A 21761-nucleotide genomic window follows, 5' to 3' on the forward strand; every position below is an offset into this window, starting at 1 on the left:
TGAGCTTGGCGCCCGAGGCCCGACCGTACCAGTCAGTCAAGTCCATTGCTCTTCGTACTGATAAAAGGTCAGTCGCTAAAAGGGTCACGTCATCCATATATAAAACACAGGTCGCCGTCAGTCCACCAGTCCCTGGGATGTCTAGTCCTTTAATCCATTTATCCCTTCTCAAGATTTGTGCCAGTGGCTCAATACAAGCCACATACAGAAGGGGAGATAAAGGACACCCCTGACGGACGCCGCTGTAGAGATTTACAGCTTTGGATAAATGCCCGTTAACCAAAATTCTGCTAGACAGCTCGTTGTACAGCAGTCCCACCCAGGCTATAAACCTCCCAGGAAAACCCATTTTTTCCAGTACCTGGAACAGGTACTGGTGCGAGACGCGATCAAAGGCTTTTTCGAAATCTAAATTTAGGACTACTAGCCGAATGTTTCTGTCTCTCGCAAAACAGATGGCGTCTCTGATCAGTACCAGGCTGTCCGTGATCTTCCTGCCGGGCACAGCGCATGCTTGATCCAGGTGGATTACGTCCTCTAAAACAGTCGACATACGTGTAGCTAAAATCTTACTAAAAAGTTTACAATCATAATTTAAAAGAGTGATTGGTCGCCAGTTTCTCAGGTCAGTCTTGTCCCCTTTTTTGTATAGTAATGTAACTATCCCTACTCTAAAGCTGTCTGGAAGTCTGTCAAGAGTCTCAAGTTCTTTAAAAACTGTCAATAAGTCGTGTGCTAAAATGTCCCAGAAAGTCAGATAAAACTCAAAGGGGAGTCCATCCAAGCCTGGGGACTTCCCCTTTTTAAAACCTTTTAGCGCTTTGTGCATTTCTAAAAGAGTAAAATCTTGGGATAAAAGCACATCTGGACTCTTTACCTTTTTGTCTAAAAACCCTAAAACTTCCTCTAAGATGCCATTGTGTACCTCTTTAGTGCTGTATAAATTATTGTAAAAACTTTCAATTTCCCCTAAAATCAGATCTGTTGTATTTACCTCCCCACCTGTAAAAGTTTTTAAAGTATTAATTGACCCTCCCCGTGTTATTGTCTTTTTAAAAAAATATCTAGTACACTTTTCCCCTTCTTCTATTTCTCTCTCCTTACATCTTAAAATGACACCTTTAGTCTTTGTTTCGGACAAATCTGACATTTCTTTCTTTACTTCTTTAATTTCTTCTGTAAAATCCAATCCACTGTTTAAAAGGTTAAAATATCTCTGCAGTCTTTTTTGCAGCCCCATCATGCGTCTTTTTTCTTTATTCTTTTTTTCTTTTCCAATTTGTTTAAAAAACCGTCCTGTCCTTTGTTTCACCATCTCCCACCACTGTGCACGTGAGTCGAAAAAGTCTTGGAGGGTCTGCCATTGGCTGAACTGCTCCCTATACTCACTAACCACTTCCTCGTCCTCCAATAGGGAACAGTTCAGCTTCCACAGCCCTCCCCCTACGGTCACACCCGTGGGTAGTGAAAGGGTGCAGGAGAGCATCATGTGATCAGAAAAGAAGAGGGGGCTCAATGTAGCATCGGTCGGCGGGCAGTCCCTTGTAAAAACATAGTCAATTCGAGAGGCTCTGGCGCCATCACCACTGAACCAGGTGAAGCCCTCCTCTCTTTGATGCATTGTTTTAAAGCAGTCAACTAACTTAAAATCTTTGACTATATTTTGTAATAAAACCGATGTCTTGTCGACCTTAAAATCCTCTCCTACCCTCTTTCTATCCTGTCTTGATAAAACACAATTAAAATCCCCTGCTACCACTAGGGGAGCCCTCCCGAGCATGTGGGGCTGCAGGTCTTCTAAAAGCTCATACCTGTTTTTTTTGCCTGTAAAACCATACACATTTAAAATGTTAAAATCCTTACCTAAAAAAGTCAGATTAGCTAAAATTGCCCGCCCATCCCTCACCACAGTGCTGCCCTTCACCAAAACATGGGGATTTTTAATTAAAATAGCAACACCGTCATTTTTGTTAAAATTGGACCCACTCCAGATGGAAAGTCCTGGGGTCCAAATCTCCTCCCACTTCCTGTAATTTGTTAAAAAAGGCAGACCACATTCTTGCAATAAAAACACATCTGACTTAAAAGATTTTAAAAAGGATAACACACTCTGTGCTCGTATATTGCTCTTCACACTTCTCACATTGATTGTGGAGATAGTGAGAGCCATGAGCAGTATGGTTAAAAGGGTGTGTGACATTTAAAAGCAACCAAGGGACTACAGAGATATAATTAAAATCATGTTATTTCTTGTTGCACTTGCCTTCCCTTTTCCCCAGATGAGCTGGGATCAGGGGGGCAAGTGCTTGACGCCTCAGGGCTCGCAGAGAAGGCCTCTTGCGAATCCTTTGGCGATGATGTTCTTAGCTTGAAATGCAGAAAAGAGACTTCATTAGGAGATTCTGCGGGCCACATACGGTCTAGATCTTCCATGGGGGAACTATCTAGCCGATGCGCTACCCGCAGCTTTTTCTCCTCTGTTTGAACCAGAGGAGATCTCGCAGTTCTTTTCTGCACTTGAGCATTGGGGAGCGAAACATCTGTTTCACTCCCACTCGTGGACACACTAACCTCAGACACGGTTACTAGGGAGGAAGCCATTTCCTCCTCTTCATCCTCCATACTGTCTTCTTTTTCAATTTCATTTTGAGGATTGGCTTCCTCCCCCTCACCAACTGCCAGAATTGACTCCGCCCCTGTGGCCGCCCCACTTCCTCCTTCCTGTCCATCCCTGAGGCTGGCTGGGGGTTTGAATTTCCCGCCAAAACCTCGGGGCCCGCCTCCTCAATTGTTTGTTCTTTGGGTGGGGCGGCCATTTTGTTGCTTTTTAACTTGTTGGCAAAACTTTTAGGGCAGTCTCTGTAGAGATGGGATGATTCTCCACAGAGGTTGCACTTTCTGCCATTTTGGCACTCTTCAAAAATGTGCCAAATTTCTCTGCACTTCCTACACACTACTTCTTGGCATGCCTCGGCGAGATGTCCAAGTTTGCCACACTTGCGGCATAGCTTGGGCATCCCTTGGTAATGGATGTAGCCTCTATTCTCTCCCAACACAATCATAGAAGGTATTTGACTCAGGCCATGGTAGCTGTTGGGATCTGCCCATTGTTTAATGGGCACTCTCCACGCACAGCTCCAGATACCGTCTTCATCTAAAACCTTGACTGGTTGTCCACGAATAGAGCAATATCTTGCCAACCATACAGAAATATCTTCTCCACTAACTGTTTCATTAAACATCCTGACAATCACAACTTTCAGTGAATTATCAGTCAGTTTTTCCACAGTGAACATGGAGAAATTGGCTTTACACATTTCAAATCGAGTCCAAAAAGTACTTAGCAAGGAAGCAGAAGCAAAACTTACATCAAAGCCATGATTCAGGGGCAGAGTCAACAGGCAGTTTATGTCCACAACCTTAAAACCGAGTAACTGTTGGATGCACTTCCTAGAAAAGTCCAGCCTGGACATGACCTGGAGAGTGCCATCCTCTTTTGGTTTAAATTTAAAACGCACGCTGTGGTGCCTCCTCATGCCGGCACGAGCAGCCGACATGTTGGAGGCACCACTAGCCTGCTGCGGCTAAAACCCAACAATAAATATACAATAAATAAATTAAAACCTGCTTACCTTAAAACCAGAAGATTCCTCGTAGAACGAGTCGTCAATTAAAAGCCGCTTGTCAATGTACCTCCTGAAGGGTGTGTGTCCCGTGTGACAAGCAACACACGAGACCAAGTCCAACAAGAGGCGATCGCTGTCTCTACCTTAGGACCAGACACTTGATCTTAGCCAAAAGGCAGAGAAGCGATCGATTTTTTTTTTTTATTTTTTTTTTTATTATATTATTTCTCATACATTCTACATATATCCATCACATTACAATTCAAACAAATTTTTCCACCTTTCTCTAGCAGCATGTTTGCCCCACCTTTGACAATCCCACCTAATCCTTCCCCTTAATTCAGCCTCCACACCCTGTATTACTCCCTCTGCCGAATTTTTCCCCTTCCTCCTACTTATACATTTCCTTTCTTCCCACAGTCCTTTCTTTATCAAACTCATTATTAACCAAAGCAAAAAGATATCTTTCCCTTCACCCCTCTTGCACCTAATGCCCTCCATTATATTCTCACTAGAAACCTTAAAGCTACCTGAAATCATTCTTAATAACCTCTCTCCCTTTGTCCACACTCTCTGAGCAAAGGCACACTCCCAAAATGCGTGCCTGATAGTCTCTTCTCCAGAACACCCCTCTCTAGGACAACTTCCATCCTTAGCTAACCCATGCCTGTACATAATCTCTTTCACTGGTAGACGCCTCAAAAAACATAACCAATTAAGATCTTTTAAACTATTCTCAAGGTTTTTTGGCTGAATATTCGTCCACACCAACTGCGGAACCCCAACCTGAACTACACTGGACACCCTTTCTCTTACCATCCCATACAACTTCCTCTGCTCCAAACAAACTTCCACCTCCTTACTCTCAGGATATTTACTCATCCACCTAGCGGCATGCTTGTAGTGCCAAGGCTGCACCTCTGCTCTTGGACCATCGTTGGACCACCTCATTACATGCCTCGCCTGATAGGAAAAAAACAACCTAAGAAAAAACCATGATGGATGCTTCAATGGCTCAGCTAACTGTGCTAGAATGGAAGACACAAACAAGCAGTCAAGTTTTAAAGGTATATGAGGCACATCCCGTCCTCCTTTGCTAACAGGGTTGAACATTTCAGACCTCTTCACGTATTCATACCTACCACCCCAAACAAAATTAAATAGTAACCTCATTACCACCTTCCTCATACATGCTGGTAAAGGATAAATGTAAGCTAAATACTGAAACACGGGCAACACATCCATCTTCAATATCAAAACCTTCCCCATCAATGTTAACCTCCGCCCCTTCCATCTAGCCAGCCTCATCTGTACTGATGCAATACGGCCAATCCAGTTCAGAGTTGCTGACCCTTCATTCTGAAAATGTATGCCCAAAATTTTAACAGGGCCCTCACACACCTGCAGACCACCAATTCCATCTAGTCTCTGTTTAAACCTTCCAAAGAACTTGACAGATGACTTTGAAATGTTTAAGCAAGCCCCAGACGCTAAAGAAAACTCCCCAAATAAGTACAAGGCTCTTTCAAGACACTTATCTGACTCCAACAGCAACGTAGTGTCATCCGCATACTGTGATAACTTAACTACAGTACCCTTGCTGCCAGGTATCGTCAAGCCCTTTATCCTACCATCTATTCTGATTGCCTCTGCCACCGGCTCCATATAAAGAATAAAGAGTAATGGTGAGAGAGGACACCCTTGCCTCACTCCCTCCCTTATCTCAAAACCCTGGCCTAACCTCCCATTCACCTGGACCAAACAACTAGCTTCTTTATACAGCGTTCTAATCCATCCTATGAAGACTTCCCCAAATCCCATCCTCTCCATAACCTTGAACATAAACCATCTATTCACCCTATCAAATGCTTTAGCTAGATCTAGACTAACCACCATCAATGGAAGGTCCCTATCTTCAGCCCACGCAATGGCATCCCTAATAAGCTGCAAGTTCCATTTAGTACTGCGACCCACTACCCCACATGTTTGATCGACATGCACTACATGAGGTAGGGCTTTCTTCAGTCTGTCTGCCAAAAGTTTTGCTATGATCTTGTAGTCCACAGTTAGCATTGTAAGCGGCCTATAATTAGCAATATCTGCCCTTTCACCTTTTTTATAAAGAAGGGTCATAACCCCGATTGACATTGAGCCTTTTATTTTTTTGTTCTCCAACACCTCTCTAACCATCTCCACCAAATAAGGGCCTAATATATTGAAAAATCTGACATAAAATTCAACCGGTAAGCCATCAACCCCTGGTACTTTACCTTTACCCATCCGCTTCAATACTCCCTCGACCTCTTCGATTGTTATAGGGGAGCTCAACTCTTCCTTTACATCCTCCGGAACTGTATTTGCCAGAAATTTAACAAACATTTCACTTTTCTCCACAACTATATTTCTCTCACTAAAAAACTGTTTGAAATGCTCTTCTACATATCCACTTATTTTCTCTATTTTCGTCAAAATCACTCCCTCCTTATCTTTTAACTCAACAATTGCTTGCTTCTCTTTACGATCCCTCACAGATCTAAAAAGGGCTGCATTACAACTTTCCCCGTTCTCTCGAGTCTCCTGTCTTCTTTTAAACAAAAACCTTTTAGCTTGGTCTTCATAAATCAACCTTATCTGTCTCTTCAGGGAATGAACCATGTCCCAGTCAAAAGTACCCCCAACATTGTACTCTTCAAACTTCAACTCTAAATCTCTTTGCAAAGTTCCTGCCTGTCTCCAAATCTTCCTCATCCTTCTTTTACAGTATTTAACAATCCATTCCTTTGAGCGACTCTTAACCATTTCCCACCATCCCCCGACATCGCTATACAGGACCTTTAACCCCTCCAACCCCCTAAAAAAGAATACATACTCATCACAAAATTGTTTCTCCTTCAATACCTCAATATTCATCCTCCAGTACCCCTTACCAAACATTAAATTATTCCCTTTAACTACAAACCAAACCATTTCATGATCAGAAAAAAACACAGGCCTTACTCCACCCCTTTCCAAAACAAAAGTCTTAGAAAAAAAAACATAATCTAACCTTTTCTCCACCCCTCTAGAGTTCCTCCACGTTGTTACACAAACCTTTGGATTAACCCCTTGGCCCCCATCTACCAACCCATGCCCTTGCAGAACCCCTTCCAACACCGTCAGACTGCTGTCCTCTATATCTTTCAATTGCAAATTAAAATCCCCTCCCATTATAATTTGCTTATTGGTGGCACAAACTGTTAACAACATTTCAAACATTTCCTTTCTCTCATCAACAGTTTGAGGAGCGTAAACTGAAAGCAATCTATATTCTCCCCCCCTCCACTTTACATCAGCCCCAATCACCCTCCCCGGAGAAACAATGAAATGATTTATGACTTCAATCTCTTTATCCCAAAACAAAATCCCGACCCCTGAAGAATAAACCCCCCCCACACTCCATACTGCTCCACCTCTCCCCCACTCTTTTGTAAATTTCCTAGAATCCTCTAGACTCTTTAAATGAACTTCTTGTAAAAAAAACACATTACACCTATAATTTCCTAAAAAAGAAAAAACAGCTTTACGCTTCACCGAGTCCCTAATACCTCTAACATTTATGGACCCCACAGTCAATTCATCACTGCAGAACATTTATTCTGCCAGTGGAGTACCCTTTGTCTCTTGTCCCTCCAAACTTGTGGACCCAGTGTCACTGACAACCAAATCCGACCAGCGAATAGGAACCTCGCTAAGACCCACTGAATCATCCATCTGATCCTCATCTTCGCTGCTAACTTTCCCCTCTGTCAGCAGAAATAAGGACCTAGCATTGTCCATCTCAAGCCCCTCTTGACTGTCTGTGGACGAGGATTCCTCCGAAAAGCTTAACTTTAGCATCTTTTCAGCTCTCGCCCTCTTGCCTGGTCTCTCCTTTATCTTTTCTGCCTTCCTAACCAGCTGACTTTCTTCTCCTCTCGATCCCTCTAGGAGGCCTTGTCCCTCCACCTCCATCACGCTTTCCACGTCATTTGGGCGCTGCTCTGCGACTCTGAAATGTTCCCCGTTCAATGCCTCCAAGAAAGCAACCATCACATCTTCCACTTCCTCAGTCGCATTACCTTCCACCGCCGCTTTGGCCCCCTCCTTTCCCTCCACAACCGCCATCTTCTCCTTTACATGTTGCACCATGACATCTTGTTGGCCAACCTCCTCCATCTGTCTCTCTGTTTCTCCCACACCCCATCCTCTGCCATGCTGCCTCCGACCCACCTTACAATCCTTCATCAAGTGGTCTAATGAGCCGCAGCTGTGGCAAGTCTTAGGAACGCTGCAATCTTTTGCCGTGTGACCTAGCTTGAAACACCGCCGACATCTTTCTTCACCACACCTGCCATCAACGTGCCCGTACCGTCTACACCTCCTACAAAAAGGGGGCTGCCGAGAGTAGAACAGAAAACCTTTATCAGCCCCAATGTTGAAATATGCAGGAGGGTGCATCAACCCCTCAAAACCACTCTCGTCAGTTCTTAGAAGAACTTGGAATTGTCTTTTCCCAGTCCATAAACCAACACCATCTTTTAAATATCTTGCAGGTGTGAGGACTTCAGCATAATTAGCAAGGAACGTCATCAATGCTTCATCAGTAACGTATGGATTGAACATGTGCAAAGTGATGACTCTGAAATTGGGTCTGTCAAGGCTTACCACATTGAATTTCCCCATGATACCTTCTTTGCCAATCTTTCCAACTTTATCCATCACATCTTTGTACATTTCCACAGTACTCAGCGTTACATCAAAGCATTTTTCCATTCTGTTGGTCTGCAAGCAGTACACGTCCTCCACTTTCAACTTCATCTTGTCCAAAAGTATAACCCGTGCAAACACTTCTCTTTCCATCATCTCCATCACAGGCTCCTTCATTTGGAAACGCAACGTATTTCTCAGTCCCGCCCTTGGGATTGAAGGCGCAGCTGCACCTGCCATCATTCCTTCTCCAAAGATCAAAAAGACAACCACTTGATCTTAGCCAAAAGGCCGAGAAGCGATGACACAATGACGCAGAGGCGGGGGAGCCGTCAAAGGCCACGCCCACCTGGGCCGTGGCGAGAGGGTCTAAAGGTCGCCAACAAACAAGCTCAGCTCACAGCAATACAAGCTCAGCTTGACTGTTGACACCGAAAATGGATCACAGCAGAGCGCACAACACGACACTTTGGAGTGCAACCTGGGATTTTGGACCAACAAACATTCTGCCCTAAAAGTGAGCGGGCAGACCAAAGCGTACGTCGTAGAGACTTGAAACTCTTGAGGGATGGTAGTACCCGCCCGGTCTACAACATCACCAAGGCTCGGCCCAATCGGCCCCAAGGTGGCGCTGCAGCGATCAGAAGTACGAAATGCCTCGTAACTCCTGAACCGTCCGTCGCAGACCCAAGTGTCTTACATCACCGGAATCCTTGGCTCGGGCCGAACAAGACGCAGGCCTCGGATTCGATGGTTGCGCTGGCGAGATTTTCGGGTATTTGGGATTTTGTGAAAAAGCTACTTTTGCACACTAGTCCTAGGTCTTTCGCCCGATCTGACCCAAACCGGTGCAGAAAGATTCCCTGGAGTCTGATTGCCGACAGCGATGGGGAAAAAAGTCGGAATTTCGATTCACGTTGGCGACGGGACGCCAAAACGTTGGGAGTGGGCGAGGCGGGCTTTACTTAAATGGCCATAACTCTCCAACGGAATGAGACAATTACACCCAAGTCGGTACACCTGTGCACGGGCTCAGCCTGTGCTCAGGTGAAAAGGGATGTGGCGACTGGCCACTTGGTGGCGCTGTAAACAGTAAAAACAACAACATGAATACGGCCATAGGCGACTGTATGTCAGGTGATTTTTCACACATGCACAAGGTATTCATACCACATGATAGAACTCCTCATTCGGAACAACTTTGCTTCTAGGACCACTGCTGCCAATAAAAGCGCTGGTTGAATAATGGAGATTATTTGAAGAATGATGAAAAAAAAAACTAAAAAACAGCCCTACTTTTGCAGACTGGTCCTAGGTTGAGAGTTTTACATCTCTCGATCAACCACTGCAGTTCAATTCTCTGGACTTCCTAGGTCGTTAACTACCAGAAGAAGAGGAACTCGAACAATCTGCTCTTTTAACCAGTGTGTCCAGGGGAGAGCGCGAACGCAGTCCCCCACTACCATAAATTATGCAGTCGAGATTCCCACATTTGGGGAATTCGCAGGGGTCAGCACAACCGGAGTGCAATGGCCGAGCCTCGCCCTGGGTGAACCACCTTCCTGATCATGGTGTCTCCCCTGCCAGGTAAGTATGAATTCCCAGGCCTCCCGTCAGAGGCACCGTGTCCCTCTCCGCAATCCTCACCAACGGTCGGACAATCAAACACACACCTGATTCAACTCATCAGCTCATTCGTAAAAACTCCAAGAGATAAGAGAGAGACATCAAAAACCTGCAGAGTCGGGCTCTTTTGCTGTTGTTGTTGTGGATGATGTTGTTTTCATGCTCCGGATCCATGAGCCAAAAATCAATTTCATACGCGGTCACCGGATAGTGGACGAATCAGATGTTAAACGAGATAAGAACAGAGTTGTTGTTTTTTTTTCCCTCTCACACCACCATTACCTGTATAGCATATGATCACCTACAACACCTTTAAAGCACCCATACACAGCAATATACGTTACTTCCATTAACACCTGCTGCCACACAAGACTAAAACATCTCTTTCATTGAACACAGTTTTTGGGGGTGCACCGTTCCCAGAAGTACTGCAATACCGGGTCGATGCGTGGAGTGGACGGAGCAAGCCCCTCTTCCATCTCCCAGTTCCAAAAATCAATTTAATATATGGTGCCCGGGTAGGGCACGTATCAGATATTAAACTGATAAGAACAGATACTACACTTGATCTTAGCCAAAAGGCCGAGAAGCGATGACACAATGACGCAGAGGCGGGGGAGCCGTCAAAGGCCACGCCCACCTGGGCCGTGGCGAGAGGGTCTAAAGGTCGCCAGCAAACAAGCTCAGCTCACAGCAATACAAGCTCAGCTTGACTGTTGACACCGAAAATGGATCACAGCAGAGCGCACAACACGACACTTTGGAGTGCAACCTGGGATTTTGGACCAACAAACATTCTGCCCTAAAAGTGAGCGGGCAGACCAAAGCGTACGTCGAAGAGACTTGAAACTCTTGAGGGATGGTAGTACCCGCCCGGTCTACAACATCACCAAGGCTCGGCCCAATCGGCCCCAAGGTGGCGCTGCAGCGATCAGAAGTACGAAATGCCTCGTAACTCCTGAACCGTCCGTCGCAGACCCAAGTGTCTTACATCACCGGAATCCTTGGCTCGGGCCGAACAAGACGCAGGCCTCGGATTCGATGGTTGCGCTGGCGAGATTTTCGGGTATTTGGGATTTTGTGAAAAAGCTACTTTTGCACACTAGTCCTAGGTCTTTTGCCCGATCTGACCCAAACCGGTGCAGAAAGATTCCCTGGAGTCTGATTGCCGACAGCGATGGGGAAAAAAGTCGGAATTTCGATTCACGTTGGCGACGGGACGCCAAAACGTTGGGAGTGGGCGAGGCGGGCTTTACTTAAGTGGCCATAACTCTCCAACGGAATGAGACAATTACACCCAAGTCGGTACACCTGTGCACGGGCTCAGCCTGTGCTCAGGTGAAAAGGGATGTGGCGACTGGCCACTTGGTGGCGCTGTAAACAGTAAAAACAACAACATGAATACGGCCATAGGCGACTGTATGTCAGGTGATTTTTCACACATGCACAAGGTATTCATACCACATGATAGAACTCCTCATTCGGAACAACTTTGCTTCTAGGACCACTGCTGCCAATAAAAGCGCTGGTTGAATAATGGAGATTATTTGAAGAATGATGAAAAAAAAACTAAAAAACAGCCCTACTTTTGCAGACTGGTCCTAGGTTGAGAGTTTTACATCTCTCGATCAACCACTGCAGTTCAATTCCCTGGACTTCCTAGGTCGTTAACTACCAGAAGAAGAGGAACTCGAACAATCTGCTCTTTTAACCAGTGTGTCCAGGGGAGAGCGCGAACGCAGTCCCCCACTACCATAAATTATGCAGTCGAGATTCCCACATTTGGGGAATTCGCAGGGTTCAGCACAACCGGAGTGCAATGGCCTAGCCTCGCCCTGGGTGAACCACCTTCCTGATCATGGTGTCTCCCCTGCCAGGTAAGTATGAATTCCCAGGCCTCCCGTCAGAGGCACCGTGTCCCTCTCCGCAATCCTCACCAACGGTCGGACAATCAAACACACACCTGATTCAACTCATCAGCTCATTCGTAAAAACTCCAAGAGATAAGAGAGAGACATCAAAAACCTGCAGAGTCGGGCTCTTTTGCTGTTGTTGTTGTGGATGATGTTGTTTTCATGCTCCGGATCCATGAGCCAAAAATCAATTTCATACGCGGTCACCGGATAGTGGACGAATCAGATGTTAAACGAGATAAGAACAGAGTTGTTGTTTTTTTTTCCCTCTCACACCACCATTACCTGTATAGCATATGATCACCTACAACACCTTTAAAGCACCCATACACAGCAATATACGTTACTTCCATTAACACCTGCTGCCACACAAGACTAAAACATCTCTTTCATTGAACACAGTTTTTGGGGGTGCACCGTTCCCAGAAGTACTGCAATACCGGGTCGATGCGTGGAGTGGACGGAGCAAGCCCCTCTTCCATCTCCCAGTTCCAAAAATCAATTTAATATATGGTGCCCGGGTAGGGCACGTATCAGATATTAAACTGATAAGAACAGATTTTTTCTTTCGAAAAAAGTTTATTGTCACATTGTTTCATTCCATTCTTTCAATATCCATTTTTTCCTTATAAAATCACATTTTTGCACATATCTTAAAACAACAAAAAGGACATAAGTTACAGTTAAAAATCAGTTATGTTGATGTGTTGTGTAAAAGTCCATGTATGTTGTGTGTTGTTTTAAAGTAAAGGTAAAATGGATTAAAATAAAATAGGAATGCAAATATAAAACAATAAAACAATTAAATATGCCAAATAAAACATCTCTTGTACAGGATCGAGGGTGAGTCCCTATCAAGAATGTCCATTCACTCCAGGTCTCCAGAACAGGCCCCAGACTCCTCGCTTCCAGTGCCCAGCGGAGATCCCCTCTCCTCCGGCCCGCTGGCCCGCTGTTCCCGTAGCCAGAGTGGTGAGGGTGCATCTACGGGCGGCCAGGTACGGTGGCGGCCGGGACCTTCTCCGTGTGACCTCGGCCCCCCCATCCGAATAACGACGTGCGGCCCACCCTGCAGCGTTGATGTTATCCTCTGCTCGCACGCGTGGAGGGGGACCGTCACGCGTTTCCCCACCAGCAGGTTTCTGGTGACCCAGATGGCATCCTTGATGTGGTTGAGGGTGAGCCAGAGCGAGGCAAACGTTGGTGGTGTCAACTCCTTCAAGCCCTGACCCACCCCCAGGATGGCGAGCTTATAGTCCACCTGGGCCCCACCCGCTGGCAGGCACGGGAAAAACAGGGGGCCTGTCTTGGCCCACAGGTCCCGCGCAGCGCCGCACTCCCAGAGCAGATGTTGAACGGTCTCCGGGGAACCACATCCGGACCGTGGGCAGGTGGAGTTTTTGGCCATGCCTCTGGAGTGCATGACCGCCCTGACCGGGAGGATCTCATGAGCCACCATCCACGACAGGTCCTTAAGCCTGTTCTGGAGAGCTGGGTGGGCTGCGTTCCTCCAAACGTCTTTGGCCTCACCTAGTGTGAGGCCTGGAACTGGACTCACCGATTCTCGATCCTGCACAAGAGAGACGAGAGACTTGTGATTAGTTAAAACAGTGGCATCATTTGTTTCTAAAAGATATTTCTTTAAAAATTTCTTAATAAAACTATGCTCTTTTGACAAATTAAAAGACACTGGACTTTTAAGATCAATGGGTAAAATTTTCAAACTTCTTAGGTATGACCCCATCCAGAATCGGGTCATGGCTGCTGTCTTGTGTTCTCTGGATGGGGTCAGTGCATACTGGATATGGAGGGCGGCAAAGCGGCTGCCTAAAAACAGGTGGGGGTCTGGGAGGCCTTTCCCGCCATTCTCTTTTTTCTTTTTAACGACCTCCCTCTTGATTCGTTCCCACTTGGACCCCCACAGGAAATAAAATACCGCCCTCTCCAACTTAGCCAGGAATCGTCTTGGGGGACTAAAAACAGAACAGACAAGTAAAATTAGTGGTAAAATCACTGCTTTAAAAATTAAAATCTTGCCTTCTAACGTCAGTTGTCTTAGTCCCCAAAAGCCCAGTCTTTGTCTGACTTTCCCTAACATGTCAGTCCAGTTTCCTGGTCCTCCACCCTCCCTGTCAAATTTTACTCCTAAAATTTTCAAATCCTTTTCTTTAAAATCCAAATCTAGTCCTCCTGTGTCCACGTCGCCCCACGGCCCGAAGAGCAGGGCCTCGGACTTACTCCTGTTAAGCTTGGCGCCCGAGGCCCGACCGTACCAGTCAGTCAAGTCCATTGCTCTTCGTACTGATAAAAAGTCAGTCGCTAAAAGGGTCACGTCATCCATATATAAAACGCAGGTCGCCGTCAGTCCACCAGTTCCTGGGATATCTAGTCCTTTAATCCATTTATCCCTTCTCAAGATCTGTGCCAGTGGCTCAATACAAGCCACATACAGAAGGGGAGATAAAGGACACCCCTGACGGACACCGCTGTGGATATTTACAGCTTTGGAAAGATGCCCATTTGCAAGAAATTTGCTGCTTAAGCCCTCATACAGCAGTCCCACCCAAGCTATAAACCTCTCTGGAAAGCCCATTTTTTGCAGTACCTGAAGGAGGTACTGGTGCGAGACCCGATCAAAAGCTTTTTCAAAGTCTAAATTTAGGACTACAAGCCTAATGTTTCTGTCTCTCGCATAACAGATGGCGTCTCTGATCAGTACCAGGCTGTCCATGATCTTCCTGCCGGGCACAGCGCAAGCTTGATCCAGGTGGATTACGTCCTCTAAAACAGTCGACATGCGTGTAGCTAAAATCTTACTAAAAAGTTTACAATCATAATTTAAAAGAGTGATTGGTCGCCAGTTTCTCAAGTCAGTCTTGTCTCCTTTTTTGTACAGTAATGTAACTATCCCTACTCTAAAGCTGTCTGGAAGTCTGTCAAGAGTCTCAAATTCTTTAAAAACTGTAAGTAAGTCATGTGCTAAAATGTCCCAGAAAGTCAGATAAAACTCAAAGGGGAGTCCGTCCATGCCCGGGGACTTCCCCTTCTTAAAACCCTTTAAAGCTTTTTCCAATTCTAAAAGATTAAAATCCTGGGATAAAAGCACATCTGGACTCTTAACTTTTTTATCTAAAAACCCTAAAACTTCCTCTAAGATGCCATTGTGTACCTCTTTAGTGCCGTATAAATTACTGTAAAAACTTTCAATTTCCCCTAAAATCAGGTCAGTTGTATTTACTTCCCCCCCTCTAAAAGTTTTTAAAATATTGATCGACCCTCCCCGAGCTATTGTCTTTTTAAAAAAATACCTGGTACACTTCTCTCCTTCCTCTAACTCCCTTTCTCTACATCTTAAAATGACACCTTTGCTCTTTGTTTCAGACAGATCTGACATTTCTTTCTTTACTTCTTTTATTTCATTTGTAAAATCCAATCCATTGTTTAAAAGGTTAAAATATCTCTGCAGTCTTTTTTGCAACCCCATCATGCGTCTTTTTTCTTTATTCTTTTTTTCTTTTCCAATTTGTTTAAAAAACCGTCCTGTCCTTTGTTTCACCATCTCCCACCACTGTGCACGTGAGTCGTAAAAGTCCTGGAGGGTCTGCCATTGGCTGAACTGCTCCCTATACTCACTAACCACTTCCTCGTCCTCTAATAGGGAACAGTTCAGCTTCCACAGCCCTCCCCCTGCAGTCACACCCGTGGGGAGTGAAAGAGTGCAAGACAGCATCATGTGGTCGGAAAAAAAGAGGGGGGTCAATGTAGCATCGGTCGGCGGGAGGTCCCTGGTAAAAATATAGTCAATTCGAGAGGCTCTGGCACCGTCACCACTGAACCAGGTGAAGCCTTCCTCTCTTTGATGCATTGTTTTAAAACAGTCAACTAACTTAAAATCTTTGACTATATTTTGTAATAAAACCGATGTCTTGTCGACCTTAAAATCCTCTCCTACCCTCCTTCTGTCCTTTTTTGATAATACACAATTAAAATCCCCTGCTACCACTAGGGGAGCCCTGCCTAGCATGTGGGGTTGCAAGTCTTCTAAAAGCTCATACCTGTTATTTTTTTCAGTAAAACCATACATATTTAAAATGTTAAGATCCTTACCTAAAAAAGTCAGATTTGCTAAAATTGCCCGCCCGTCCCTCACCACAGTGCTGCCCTTCACCAAAAGGTTGGGATTTTTTATTAAAATAGCAACACCGTCATTTTTGTTAAAATTGGACCCACTCCAAATGGAAAATCCTGGGGTCCAAATCTCCTCCCACTTCCTGTAATTTGTTAAAAAGGGCAAACCACATTCTTGCAATAAAAACACATCTGACTTAAAAGTTTTTAAAAAGGATAACACACTCTGTGCTCGCAAAGTAGACCTCACACTTCTCACATTGATTGTAGAGATAGTGAGGGCCATGAGCAGTATGGTTAAAAATACAAGCATTAATAGAAGGATAAAACCAAAAGACTGCAGAAAGTTACATTAAAATCATGTTATGTCATGTAGCACTTGCTTCTCCCTTTCCCCAGAAAAACTGGGATCAGGAGGGCAAATGCTCGCCGCCTCAGAGTCCACAGAGAGAACCTCTTGTGGCTCCTTCGGTGACGATGTTCTAAGCTTAACGTGCAAAAAGGAGACTTCATTGGGAGATTCTGCGGGCCACATACGGTCTAGATCTAACGAAGAGGAACTATCTAGCCGATGCGATGCCCGCAGCCTTTTCTCCTCTGTTTGAAGCAGAGGAGATCTCGCAGACCTTTTTTGCACCTGAGCATTGGGGAGTGAACCCTCGGATTCACCCCCACTATCCACCACACTAACCTCCGATACGGTGTAGAGTGAGGAAGCCGTTGCATCCTCCTCCTCCTCCTCCATTTTGTTTTCACTTCTCTCTTGTTGGGGAACGGCTTCCTCACTCTGTTCGCTGTTAAAACTTGACTCCGCCCCTGTGGCCGCCCCACTTCCTTCCTCCTGCCCACTCCCTGAGGCTGGCTGGGAAATAGAATTTCCCGCCAAAACCTCAGGGACCGCCTCCTCCTTCCTTTGCTCTTTTGTTTGTTCCACATGTGGGGCGGCCATTTTGTTGCCTTTCAGTTTGTTGGCAAAACTTTTAGGGCAATCTCTGTAGAGATGGGATGACTCCCCACAGAGGTTGCACCGCCTGCCATTGGTACACTCTTCAAAAGTATGACCAATTTCTCTGCATTTCCCACATATCATTTCCTGGCATGCTTCAGCTAAGTGCCCAAACTTTCCACATTTTCTACATAATTTGGGCATACCCTGGTAGTGAATGTAGCCTCTGTTCTCACCCAACACAATCATAGAAGGCAGATGCTTCAGGCCCTGGTAGCCCCCAGCGTCTTCCCATTGTTTAATGGGAATTCGCCAGGAGCATGTCCAAATACCATCCTCATCTAAAACCTTGACTGGCTGGCTTCGAACTGTGCAAAATCTGCCCAGCCAGACACAAATGTCCTCCCCAGTCACTGTCTCATTAAACATTCTAACAATCACAGTTTTAAGTGTGTTGTCAGAGAGCTTTTCAACAGTAAACATGGACAGCTGGGATTTAGCTACTTCAAATCTGTGCCAGAAATCATTCAGGTGGGAAACCGCTCTAAAACTAACATCAAATCCTTTGTTCAGGGGCAGAGTCACGATGCAATTCAGATCATCAGGTTTAAAATTTAGAGTTTTTTGGATCAGCTTCCTGGAGAAGTCAAGACGTGACATCCCCAGGAGCTTCCCCTCAACTTCTTTGAATAAAAAACGCACGCTGTGGTGCCTCCTCATGCCGGCACGGGCAGCCGACATGGTGGAGACACCAACAGCCTAAAACTTTAAAAAACAATAAATAAATAAATAAATAGATAAAAAGGTCTTACCTTAAAACAGAACCGGAATAAAAGCAGCTGGATCAATGTACCTCTCAAAAGTTTGGGGCTCAAGTCACTGAAGGACCCAAGCCGGAAAAACCTCCAAGAGGCGATCGCTGTCTCTACCCTAGGACCAGACACTTGATCTTAGCCAAAAGGCCGAGAAGCGATGACACAATGACGCAGAGGCGGGGGAGCCGTCAAAGGCCACGCCCACCTGGGCCGTGGCGAGAGGGTCTAAAGGTCGCCAGCAAACAAGCTCAGCTCACAGCAATACAAGCTCAGCTTGACTGTTGACACCGAAAATGGATCACAGCAGAGCGCACAACACGACACTTTGGAGTGCAACCTGGGATTTTGGACCAACAAACATTCTGCCCTAAAAGTGAGCGGGCAGACCAAAGCGTACGTCGTAGAGACTTGAAACTCTTGAGGGATGGTAGTACCCGCCCGGTCTACAACATCACCAAGGCTCGGCCCAATCGGCCCCAAGGTGGCGCTGCAGCGATCAGAAGTACGAAATGCCTCGTAACTCCTGAACCGTCCGTCGCAGACCCAAGTGTCTTACATCACCGGAATCCTTGGCTCGGGCCGAACAAGACGCAGGCCTCGGATTCGATGGTTGCGCTGGCGAGATTTTCGGGTATTTGGGATTTTGTGAAAAAGCTACTCTTGCACACTAGTCCTAGGTCTTTCGCCCGATCTGACCCAAACCGGTGCAGAAAGATTCCCTGGAGTCTGATTGCCGACAGCGATGGGGAAAAAAGTCGGAATTTCGATTCACGTTGGCGACGGGACGCCAAAACGTTGGGAGTGGGCGAGGCGGGCTTTACTTAAATGGCCATAACTCTCCAACGGAATGAGACAATTACACCCAAGTCGGTACACCTGTGCACGGGCTCAGCCTGTGCTCAGGTGAAAAGGGATGTGGCGACTGGCCACTTGTTGGCGCTGTAAACAGTAAAAACAACAACATGAATACGGCCATAGGCGACTGTATGTCAGGTGATTTTTCACACATGCACAAGGTATTCATACCACATGATAGAACTCCTCATTCGGAACAACTTTGCTTCTAGGACCACTACTGCCAATAAAAGCGCTGGTTGAATAATGGAGATTATTTGAAGAATGATGAAAAAAATAAACTAAAAAACAGCCCTACTTTTGCAGACTGGTCCTAGGTTGAGAGTTTTACATCTCTCGATCAACCACTGCAGTTCAATTCTCTGGACTTCCTAGGTCGTTAACTACCAGAAGAAGAGGAACTTGAACAATCTGCTCTTTTAACCAGTGTGTCCAGGGGAGAGCGCGAACGCAGTCCCCCACTACCATAAATTATGCAGTCGAGATTCCCACATTTGGGGAATTCGCAGGGGTCAGCACAACCGGAGTGCAATGGCCGAGCCTCGCCCTGGGTGAACCACCTTCCTGATCATGGTGTCTCCCCTGCCAGGTAAGTATGAATTCCCAGGCCTCCCGTCAGAGGAACCGTGTCCCTCTCCGCAATCCTCACCAACGGTCGGACAATCAAACACACACCTGATTCAACTCATCAGCTCATTCGTAAAAACTCCAAGAGATAAGAGAGAGACATCAAAAACCTGCAGAGTCGGGCTCTTTTGCTGTTGTTGTTGTGGATGATGTTGTTTTCATGCTCCGGATCCATGAGCCAAAAATCAATTTCATACGCGGTCACCGGATAGTGGACGAATCAGATGTTAAACGAGATAAGAACAGAGTTGTTGTTTTTTTTTCCCTCTCACACCACCATTACCTGTATAGCATATGATCACCTACAACACCTTTAAAGCACCCATACACAGCAATATACGTTACTTCCATTAACACCTGCTGCCACACAAGACTAAAACATCTCTTTCATTGAACACAGTTTTTGGGGGTGCACCGTTCCCAGAAGTACTGCAATACCGGGTCGATGCGTGGAGTGGACGGAGCAAGCCCCTCTTCCATCTCCCAGTTCCAAAAATCAATTTAACATATGGTGCCCGGGTAGGGCACGTATCAGATATTAAACTGATAAGAACAGATTTTTCTTTCGAAAAAAGTTTATTGTCACATTGTTTCATTCCATTCTTTCAATATCCATTTTTTCCTTATAAAATCACATTTTTGCACATATCTTAAAACAACAAAAAGGACATTAAGTTACAGTTAAAAATCAGTTATGTTGATGTGTTGTGTAAAAGTCCATGTATGTTGTGTGTTGTTTTAAAGTAAAGGTAAAATGGATTAAAATAAAATAGGAATGCAAATATAAAACAATAAAACAATAAAATATGCCAAATAAAACATCTCTTGTACAGGATCGAGGGTGAGTCCCTATCAAGATTGTCCATTCACTCCAGGTCTCCAGAACAGGCCCCAGACTCCCCGCTTCTGGTGCCCAGCGGAGATCCCCTCTCCTCCGGCCCGCTGGCCCGCTGTTCCCGTAGCCGGTGTGGTGAGGGTGCATCTACGGGCGGCCAGGGTCGGTGGCGGCCGGGACCTTCTACGTGTGACCCCGGCCCCCCCATCCGAATAACGACGTGCGGCCCACCCTGCAGCGTTGATCTTATTTTCTGCTCGCACGCGTGGAGGGGGACCGTCACGCGTTTCCCCACCAGCAGATTTCTGGTGACCCAGATGGCATCCTTAATCACGTTTAGGGTGAGCCAGAGCGAGGAAAATTTTGGTTGTGTCAGCTCCTTCAAGCCCTGACCCACCCCCAGGATGGCGAGCTTGTAGTCCACCTGGGCCCCACCCGCTGGCAGGCACGGGAAAAACAGGGGGCCGGTCTTGGCCCACAGGTCCCGCGCTTCGCCGCACTCCCAGAGCAGATGTCGAACGGTCTCCGGGGAACCACATCCGGACCGTGGGCAGGTGGAGTTTTTGGCCATGCCTCTGGAGTGCATAACCGCCCTGACCGGGAGGATCTCATGAGCCACCATCCACGACAAGTCTTTAAGCCTGTTCTGGAGAGCTGGGTGGGCTGCGTTCCTCCAAACATCTTTGGCCTCACCTAGTGTGAGGCCTGGAACCGGGCTCACCGATTCTCGATCCTGCACAAGAGAGATAAGAGACTTATGGTTAGTTAAAATGGTGGCATCATTTGTCTCTAAAAGATATTTCTTTAAAAATTTCTTAATAAAACTATGCTCTTTTGACAAATTAAAAGACACAGGACTTTTAAGATCAATGGGTAAAATTTTCAAAGTTCTTAGGTATGACCCCATCCAGAATCGGGTCATGGCTGCTGTCTTGTGTTCTCTGGATGGGGTCAGTGCGTACTGGATGTGGAGGGCGGCAAAGCGGCTGCCTAAAAACAGGTGGGGGTCTGGGAGGCCTTTCCCGCCATTCTCTTTTTTCTTTTTGACGACCTCCCTCTTTAGTCGTTCCCACTTGGACCCCCACAGGAAATAAAATACCGCCCTCTCCAGGTTGGCCAGGAATCGTCTTGGGGGACTAAAAACAGAACAGACAAGTAAAATCAGTGGTAAAATCACAGCTTTAAAAATTAAAATCTTGCCTTCAAACGTCAATTGTCTCAGTCCCCAAAAGCCCAGTCTTTGCCTGACTTTCCCTAACATGTCAGTCCAGTTTCCTTGTCCTCCACCCTCTCTGTCAAATTTTACACCTAAAATTTTCAAATCATTGTCTTTAAAATCCAAATCTAGTCCAACTGTGTCCACGTTCCCCCACGGCCCGAAGAGCTGGGCCTCGGACTTACTCCTATTGAGCTTGGCGCCCGAGGCCCGACCGTACCAGTCAGTCAAGTCCATTGCTCTTCGTACTGATAAAAGGTCAGTCGCTAAAAGGGTCACGTCATCCATATATAAAACACAGGTCGCCGTCAGTCCACCAGTCCCTGGGATGTCTAGTCCTTTAATCCATTTATCCCTTCTCAAGATTTGTGCCAGTGGCTCAATACAAGCCACATACAGAAGGGGAGATAAAGGACACCCCTGACGGACGCCGCTGTAGAGTTTTACAG

The 21761-nt window shown here is 46.0% G+C and overlaps 4 non-coding genes and 2 pseudogenes across 4 annotated transcripts; all 6 read right to left on the bottom strand.

The window, feature by feature from the left end:
* Window positions 1–9782: 9782 nt before the first annotated feature.
* Window positions 9783–9946, bottom strand: LOC143726718 (U1 spliceosomal RNA). The gene has a single exon (XR_013198952.1). It is a non-coding gene; the product is annotated as a U1 spliceosomal RNA (small nuclear RNA).
* Window positions 9947–10380: 434 nt separating this feature from the next.
* On the bottom strand, window positions 10381–10571 carry LOC143727126 (U2 spliceosomal RNA). The gene has a single exon (XR_013199334.1). It is a non-coding gene; the product is annotated as a U2 spliceosomal RNA (small nuclear RNA).
* A 1127-nt stretch (window positions 10572–11698) lies between these two features.
* LOC143726977 (U1 spliceosomal RNA) lies at window positions 11699–11862 on the bottom strand. Its single transcript, XR_013199198.1, has one exon. It is a non-coding gene; the product is annotated as a U1 spliceosomal RNA (small nuclear RNA).
* A 434-nt stretch (window positions 11863–12296) lies between these two features.
* On the bottom strand, window positions 12297–12473 carry LOC143727399 (U2 spliceosomal RNA; annotated as a pseudogene).
* Window positions 12474–19067: 6594 nt separating this feature from the next.
* Window positions 19068–19231, bottom strand: LOC143726719 (U1 spliceosomal RNA). Its single transcript, XR_013198953.1, has one exon. It is a non-coding gene; the product is annotated as a U1 spliceosomal RNA (small nuclear RNA).
* Window positions 19232–19665: 434 nt separating this feature from the next.
* On the bottom strand, window positions 19666–19841 carry LOC143727337 (U2 spliceosomal RNA; annotated as a pseudogene).
* Window positions 19842–21761: the final 1920 nt, after the last annotated feature.

The sequence above is a fragment of the Siphateles boraxobius genome, unplaced genomic scaffold (assembly GCF_051911475.1).
Source record: "Siphateles boraxobius isolate OS27281-9 unplaced genomic scaffold, OSU_SipBor_1 77, whole genome shotgun sequence".
Lineage (NCBI taxonomy): Eukaryota > Metazoa > Chordata > Actinopteri > Cypriniformes > Leuciscidae > Siphateles > Siphateles boraxobius.